This window comes from Artemia franciscana, unplaced genomic scaffold (genome assembly GCF_032884065.1).
Source record: "Artemia franciscana unplaced genomic scaffold, ASM3288406v1 Scaffold_1628, whole genome shotgun sequence".
In the NCBI taxonomy this organism is placed as follows: domain Eukaryota; kingdom Metazoa; phylum Arthropoda; class Branchiopoda; order Anostraca; family Artemiidae; genus Artemia; species Artemia franciscana.
Window position 1 is genome coordinate 1 of NW_027062893.1, and position 8,871 is coordinate 8,871.

An 8,871-nucleotide genomic window follows, 5' to 3' on the forward strand; every position below is an offset into this window, starting at 1 on the left:
TTTTTTTGTAGTTTTTATCTGTTTTAGTTTTTTTCTAGTTTTGTATTAATGCTAAAGCCAAGGTTCGAACCTGGAACCTCTCGGACATAGAACCTAGAACATAACGCTTTACCAACGAAGCTACTGTATTTGTATTTGTATCGGATTAACGACGCTTCTTGACTACTAAGGTCCCTGCGTCGGCCCTGTAGTGCATTCCGGCAGAATGGTTCAATCTCTGGGTCCCGTGTTACCACGCTAAGGTCAAACCTACTGCGCCAACACAGGTAGTTAGTTATATAACTGAGCTACTTCGGCTTGAAGACATTCGTTTTTGAATTGGTTTGTGATGAAATAACTCTGTGAGAAGTCCCTTTCTATTATTTATGTATTGCCTTATATTATATTCTATAATATAACATACACTATACGCCATAGCTATACGACATATAATTTTACGACAGGCTGACATCCTCGAATTCTTGTTTACCCATTATTTACCAGTTTATTTTTAGACGGGTAACCTTCACCTACGATAAAACCGGACCAGAGAGGGCCCCTTAAAAGCGAATGTTAGAACAATATTCGGGGAGTTCTGATTCACAATTTCTGGACGACAGATAGATATAACAACCCTGCTACTTATATTTGGCTTATCGTTTTTCCTCTTGGACCAGCATTCTTTCTTGGATACTAGCTTTTCAATTAATACGAGGGACAGCCTGTCGTGTGTATTTACAAGATCTAACGTAAGTTTTTTTTATTTTCCAGATTTATATTTCTTCGCCCAAGCAAGGACTTTTCATCAACGAGAAAGAACTCTCCAGCTCAACTTCTTTCCACTTTATATTTCTTTACCTGTTTTTTACATACTCCTACTAAAATAAAATTCCTTGTCTTGAGAGATTGTGACTTATAATAGGACTTAGGGAACAGATAGACTGTTGCCATAGTAGATAGAAAAGTGAACCTATTCGCACATTGAATACTAGTGACACGCTACCATAATTCAAAGCACTAGTATTCGCTTACTCACCCTATAGGGTGAAACCTTACAAAGTGGTGGTAGCGGTGTTCTTTTCTGCTCTATGGTGGCATTCTTACTGTTTTCTATCTATTTTTTTCATTTGATTTTTCCCCTTACAATTTTCTCTTCGCCCGAGTCGGCTCATTTTTAGCAAAGGAGATTCCCATATTCCTATCTATAAGCTAGAATTTTCTTGTCTATAGACTAATGTACTAGTTTCACCAAGTACGATAAGTTTTTCCTCATTAATTTATGAGTTTAGTCTCTTTGCATTATCCATAGATCATTTTTTTGCATTTTCTTTACTGTCTGTAACATCAATAGATTTCATTGACTCATAAAATTAACACAGCATATCTGTCTCCTAATAAATTTTATTGCTTCTTGTAAAGATTTACGATGTCCACCGGAAATTCAAGTAACCCGACAAATATCCCAGATAATTCTCAATTAGCCTATCAACAGGTCCCTTCTCAAATAACCCATCAGATGGTAGTTGACCCTTTTTCACACATTCAAACTTTAACAAAACCATCGGAAGTAAAGACTTGGATAAGACAACTTAAAAGCGTGAAGGCTACTCTAAAATGGGACGATGATTATACTTTAGTTATGGCGTCAAACACCTGTAGAGGAATTTTCCAGCGGTATGTGGACGAAATAATTGAGTCGGGAAACACTTTTAAGCTTGACGACCTATGCGAAAAATTGTAAAGAAATGTAGGTGCTAAAAAAAACCCTCGGCAATGTCTGCAGGCAATAGTAGAAATGAAGCAAAAACCAGAGGAAGCTGTCTTTGAATTTTATATGAGATTAAAAACGGGAAAGATAGATTATTGTAAAGCAGAAGGGTTAGACAACTCAAAAAGTATAGATGCATTTGCCTTAGTCGATTCAATTGTTCTGCAAGCGTTCGAGACGGGGCTGCGGAGTGAGCTCCAAGAAGCGGTTAGGTTAAGACAAGATGATTATGATAATCTAGACGAAGCACTCGAAATCGCCCAAACTATCGAGTCAGTAAAATCTAGCCTCGGATCTAACAGCCAAATGGACAAATTTGAATATCTTACGGCAGGGGTCGCAGAAATAAATATTAATAGAACCAGAACTCCCCATGGGCAAGCAGGAAGGGCTGCCCGTGGTAATAACTTTTCAAATCAATACAATTCTTACCAGCAGGGTCCATACCAGATGACCCGGCACTCAAATACGGGGAATACTTTTTTCAATATAGAGATTATCAAGGGCTACAGGGATCGCATTTACAAGGTTCTGGGAGGTATTATGAAAGAAATCCAGAGATAGTTATAATTATTAGAGCCATAGAGGTCATTTTGATCAAAGAGGTATTGTCCTACATCAGTTTATGTATTTATGTTATTCTATTTTGGTTTTGTCTATATTAGTTTAATTTACTTTATTTTTAGGTTAATATTTTTTATTTCACAATTTCTTTTACGCTCCAACATACCTTATAGTGATAACTGTTGAGTTAACCATTAATAATATTAAAAGAATAAGATTAGGGAAATCAAAATGAGAGGATGCATGTCTTATGTCGATGTAACAGCTGAAATTTAGGTAGGTTTTTTTAACTCATGGGATCAATTTGTCACACACATGCAAACCCCTCCCCCCCCCCCAGATTTCCTGGGTATTTAAATTAAAAGCTTGCTTATGTAAATGTTGCCCCAACTCATGATTTGCCCAGGGATTACTGTACCCCATTCCTTAGCTACGCCATCGCATACGAATGCGTCACGTTGTTTTTGTAATCTTTGAATTTAAAGTATTAATATATTTCTATCTTGTTTTTGTCGGTCCTTCCGACCTTCTATGAAATAAAAGATGCCACTCGGCTGTAATTTCACTTTGGTCCTTGATTTTCCCCTCGTAAAAATCTATTAATACAATATTAGTTTTTTAACTCTGTTGAACGAAAATGGATGCAGGCAAGGTCAAACTTTAAGAGAAGGAAAATTGGGAAAAAAGAACTCTAGGGGAGAGAAAGTTGAAGGAAAGTCAGAACAAGAAGTTTAAGGGATGTAAATTTTGCTACCCACTGCGTGTACATCGTTTGAGTCGTAAATAAAAAAAGAAAGAATAAATATTAAAATTTAAAAATAGAAATGTAATTTTTATTCGATTCAAACTGATTTCTACAATACAGATGCCACTTGGCTGTGGTTACTTGGCTGGCTTACTAAAAGATGCCAATCGGCTAAGGTAATTCAAAAGATGGTATGTCTCAGCATAAGTTTTGAAGAGAGGGAAGAATGGCAGAAAAATTGATTTATTTTTCACTTTATCGGACAATTATTTCGCACAGGTTATTTCAAACACGACATAAATCTTCAATTACTATGTGTTTCGGTTTTACGGTTTGTTTTCCGAACCTGAACTACGATTGTTAACTACTGTTATGTGAACCGCAATTCATACGATGATTCTGACAGGGCCTTGGTGTCAAAGGTTTGCTTGTTTGTCAGCAAGTCAATTGTCATGTTGTCAGACAGAAACATAAAATGGCTCTACATTAAGGGGAAGCTCAACCCAGTTGATGTATTAAGCCAACCACCAGACGAAACGCTTCTTCGAACTCGACCTTTCTCACTCGCGGATGAAGAAGCAGAGTTTTTTTTTGCAGTGACAGTACAGACAGAATCAACGACAATGAATTCAACTTCGCCGAAAGGAAGTTTGGACTTTCTAGGTTTGGAAGTTCAACAGATTAGGGAGTACCAGATGAATGACGTAGAATTAGCACCAATTATAAGCTTAATGCTTCAGCACGGGACAAATGATTACGCGAAATTTGAATTTAGTAGCACAAATGGGGATGCCCTGCAAAGACAGGAAGACCGGGACGCCGGGTAGAGATTTAATGAAGATAGAAATGGCAAAAATAGCCATATTACAGTTAGTCCACAGGACCATGACTCCCTAGGAGAGGCTGCTAGTCTCCAAGACCAGCCTGATTATATTGATACTTCGGAAAGAAATGAAAAATTGAATGATATGAAAGGAAATGAATGTATATTTATAGATCCACAAATGAATCCAGGAAAGCTTGAAAAGTTACTGGAAAAGTGGAATATTGTGCCATGGCTGCAGAAGGAAGTTGACAGGCTCATTTTGTGGGAGAGGATTTTGTATCGGATGCCGCCGCCGGAAGAAGGCAGAAAATCAAATGCGCAAATTTTACAACTACTGATTCCTAGGTGCCTGATTCCTGGTGTTTTCCAACTGTCGCATTCACATGTCCTCATGGCCGCCCACCATAACGCGGAAAGAAGCCTAGTCAAACTAAGAAATTTCTGCTATTTCGACAAGATGTCGACACATATGAAGAATGAGGCTCAGAATTGCCATATTTGCATGCGTAGAAATATTACCCCCAAAGTTGTGCCCGAGCTACAAAAGAATGTCTTCGCTGAAATAAGCTTTAAAACGTGGTGTTTGGACACTTTAGATCCTTTGCCTTTGTCTGGAGGCAACAAATATGTCGTTGTCTGAGTAGATGTCCGAACTTCCTTAGTTGTCTTAGAACCCGTACCTGATGTCACTTCAGAGACTTGTAAATTTTTACTGCGTCACGTTATTTCTTATTTGGAATGTTTCGTTTTCTATTGACAGATTGTCACGCGCCTTTCCGCTCAAGTCTTTTCAAACGACTTATGAGTTCCTTGAAGGTGAAAAAACTCTTCACCAGCCATCGGGGTCCTTCCACGAATGGAACAGCAGAGAACAAGGTCAAACTTCTTAACCCCCGCTCTGGATACGGCCTTGGCTAATGGTTTTTGACGTGCTTAAATAGGATCGATGTTATTGTTTTGCTAATAAATGCCATTACTATAGGTTCCGCACAAGGTGGAAATTGCTTTTTCTAATTTCAATAATCACATTGTAAGACTGAGGGGTAGGAGCACTTGATGTTAAAATAAAAATCAATAAAAAAAGTCTATTTTTCCAATCTCTAACTGCTGATAAAGCTAACTTCAGTTTAGATCAGAACAATTTTGGTGTGGGATGTGTTCTTTTATATAGGTATCATTGTATATGTATATGTGTATGTATATGTATCATTACAAAAATTAGCCTGGTTTGACTTTTGTTTTAAATTGTGTTTGTTTATATTCGCATATATGTATAACTGAGTGTTTCCACTCTACTAACGTCGTATTAAAATATTCGATTACCAAAACACGTGAAACTATAGTAGGATACTTTCTGGGAAAAGTATAAATAAAGTAGAAGTTATAATATGTCTATATAACTAAGATTTAAAGACTTGAATCAAGACAGACGGGCTGCTCATTTGAATTTTGGGCATACACTTGAAAATATTTAAAAACGAAATGATAAAAATGGTAATTTATAAGCTACGACTATCTTAGGACATAAAGGTTTTAGTCAATGGCTTAGGGATCATTCTGTCGCTGTTTAAGAATTGATTTAAGAATTTCTATGTATAAGTTTATGGACCAAGTCCATAAGTCGATATCACCGTCCACCTCATTCTCCCAAATCCGTAAGCGCTCGCCATTTCTCCTAACGGAAATCTTTTGGACCTGGTTAAAATTGTAAAATGTGAACTCATGTCAACTTCAGAACATTTAATAGTTGTGTGCTATTTACCACTGAATCGAATAGGCAGTGAACTTAACTTGTATGAAACAATATCAGTGCCGTACAGAATAAGTGACTCCCAACATTATATTAAAACTCAACCTTCTTCCGACTTTTTTGCTGTAACAAATGATGGTGATTCATACCTGTTATTGAACCGTTATGATTTAGAATTTAATTGTGTATCCTATAAACAGAAAACCATTTGTGATAGCCATATAGTTCTGAGAAAAGCTAGCTTCAAATCATGCTCATATGCTGCCTTTACAGAAGATACAAGTGCAATTAACCAGTTATGCGAAAGGAAGGTAACAGCGTTCTCATCGCCATTTGCAGCTGTTTTAGACCAAGACACCTATGTCTTTGCAAGCCCTACGTCAGGACCAGTTACCCTGAATGTTGTCTGTCCTGAATCAAATTTATTTTTAACTAATCAAACTTATAAACATTATTCAATCAACGTTAGTGAGACCCAAGTTTTTTCTATCAACAGTGAGTGTAAAATTAGTCATTCGTCTTTTATAATTCAAGATTTTTATAGCCCTGTCACTTCGTTTCTTGCCAAATCTTTTTCGCCCGTATCAGATGTGGAAAAGCTTATTTTACCATTAGATCAAGTTACGTCAAAATTTACCATTAAAAAACTGAATGAGTACTGGCAAGAAAAATTAATATCAAAAACTAACAGAATTGACAAAACTATTGAACTTCCACTCGAACTCTTTTTGACGGGCGAACCAACCAGTACTCATCCACCGTCATTAACACCAATTTTTATACTCTTAACTATATTAACAATTGCAGTTATTTTATGTATGTGCATATCTCTGCATTTATACAGAGAACTTAGTAAATATTCTGATACAATGTTTATGCTTATCCAAAATCTGAGGGAAGAAATTCCTCCAGAAGAAGGAGCCTTGTGAAAAATTTATCTTGTGACTAAATGTTCAAAAGGGGTTGATCGAAACTGAAGAAAATTTTGAATTTTTAGCTGGGAGCCTACTATACATAAATAAACATTAAATAAGGTTTCAGGGAGGAATTTGGAAAAGAGAAAACAATTACTTCGATATTATCTCCCCCCCCTTCATATTCATTACTTGCTCTTCATAGCTTAGCCTAAGTTATTAAATTTCCCACGAGGGGTATTTACATTCTTCAAAGTCGAGTGATTGACAATTAAGGGTTATTCAAGAACCTCATTGCAAAAAGGGACGTGCTACCGTTACCTGGCAAACGAAAAAAAAATGCACCCCTCGGCAAAGCAGTCGATATATTATGTGGTTAGTCAACCCTATATTTTGACACCATATACAGATTTGCATAAAACCGTTTCTGTCTGCTCAGGCAGGTCGAGCTTATATGATATAACAAAGGGGTCAACACTCTGACGAATACTACGTAAGTATAAATATACCACAATCGGGAATTTTCATAACTAGACTAAAAGAAGTATATTCGTAGAATAAATTTTTTTACCGAGGTATTTCAAGCTCTTACGAAAAGTTCATATCAGTAAAGATATTTGGGGTATTGCACCAGGGAGATTCATTTAAAATTCAGCTTCGAATAACCGCTAACGTTAGTAAAATTTGTGTAGTGTACCGATTTTAAAGAAAAGAAAAAAAAAGAACCCTTGAAAAAAAGAAGACACTGAAAAAAAAGGAGAACGCTTGGAAAAAAAAAACAAGACTGGAGAAAAAAAAGAAAAAAGAATGATAACTCCGGCGATCCAAGGAAAAAAAAGAAAAAAAGGAAACAAGGGATAAACAGATTTTTTATCATCTAATTCAATTATTTCCTGATGTTCCTTGTGAAAGAAATTTGTTTTGTCAAAGATTTTGTTCTGTCAAAGATTTTGTTCTGTCAAAGATTTTGTTCTGTCAAAGATTTTGTTCTGTCAAAGATTTTGTTCTGTCAAAGATTTTGTTCTGTCAAAGATTATGTTCTGTCAAAGATTATGTTCTATCAAAGATTATGTTCTATCAAAGATTATGTTCTGTCAAAGATTTTGTTCTGTCAAAGATTAAGTTCTGTCAAAGATTCAGTAGTGTTCACTTTATGTATTTGTGCAGTGTTAATCCTTGACGAGTCAATATTAATATTGACAAGAACCAATGTTTTTCGTAGCTTTGCCTTAGTGATGGTATATCATTGTATAACCATATATTATATGCTGTGTAATGAGTTCTTGTTCGACACAAGTTTAAATTCTAAAGTTGACATAAGTTCACGCACAAATCAAATTGACTAACTTATAGAGCAAATAATATTAAGGGAAGAAATGGATAAACGTGATGACATCTTTAATCACTTTACTAATACACCGTACCTCTCTTATAATTATTCCAAAACTATAGTGAATTCCCTCGGACAAAGTGAAAAAAAATAAAAAAATAAAAAAATCTTTTTCGTCATGTTTTTATCATTTTTTTTTTCATGAATTCTTTCATTTCATGAAACCTAATGGGTTAGGGTGTTATAGAGATTATTTTTCCAGACACTCCGATTTTTAGTATTTAATGTTCAATGTTTTATACCTTCTATTTTTCAGATTCTTCTCGTATAGTAGATACCTAGATGATACAAAATTACACACAACAGTTTTAAACAACACAAAGGCGGCTTGTTGGTGTAGCACCGAGCCGTGCTTTTTCGAAGCTGGGGAGTATGTGAGAAGTCCCTTTCTATTATTTATGTATTGCCTTATATTATATTCTATAATATAACATACACTATACGCCATAGCTATACGACATATAATTTTACGACAGGCTGACATCCTCAAATTCTTGTTTACCCATTATTTACCAGTTTATTTTTAGACGGGTAACCTTCACCTACGATCAAGTTCAACAGGCTGACACCTTCAAACCCTTGTTTATCCATTTTTATTTGTCTGCCCGTATTTACCTTGAGCGTTCGATAACCTTCAACCTATAGTCAAACTCAAAGCTTTAATTTATTACAAAACCGGACCAGAGAGGGCCCCTTAAAAGTGAATGTTAGAACAATATTCGGGGAGTTCTGAATCACAATTTCTGGACGACAGATAGATATAATAACCCTGCTACTTATATTTGGCTTATCGTTTTTCCTCTTGGACCAGCATTCTTTCTTGGATACTAGCTTTTCGATTAATACGAGGGACAGCCTGTCGTGTGTATTTACAAGATCTAACGTAAGTTTTTTTTATTTTCCAGATTTATATTTCTTCGCCCAAGCAAGGACTT

The 8,871-nt window shown here is 35.8% G+C and overlaps 1 long non-coding RNA gene across 1 annotated transcript; it reads left to right on the forward strand.

Moving 5' to 3' along the window:
- The first annotated feature begins 528 nt into the window (after nucleotides 1-528).
- Nucleotides 529-8,383, forward strand: LOC136042629 (uncharacterized). Its single transcript, XR_010621366.1, has 2 exons — nucleotides 529-728; nucleotides 8,193-8,383. It is a non-coding gene; the product is annotated as an uncharacterized LOC136042629 (long non-coding RNA).
- The last annotated feature ends 488 nt before the right edge of the window (nucleotides 8,384-8,871 follow it).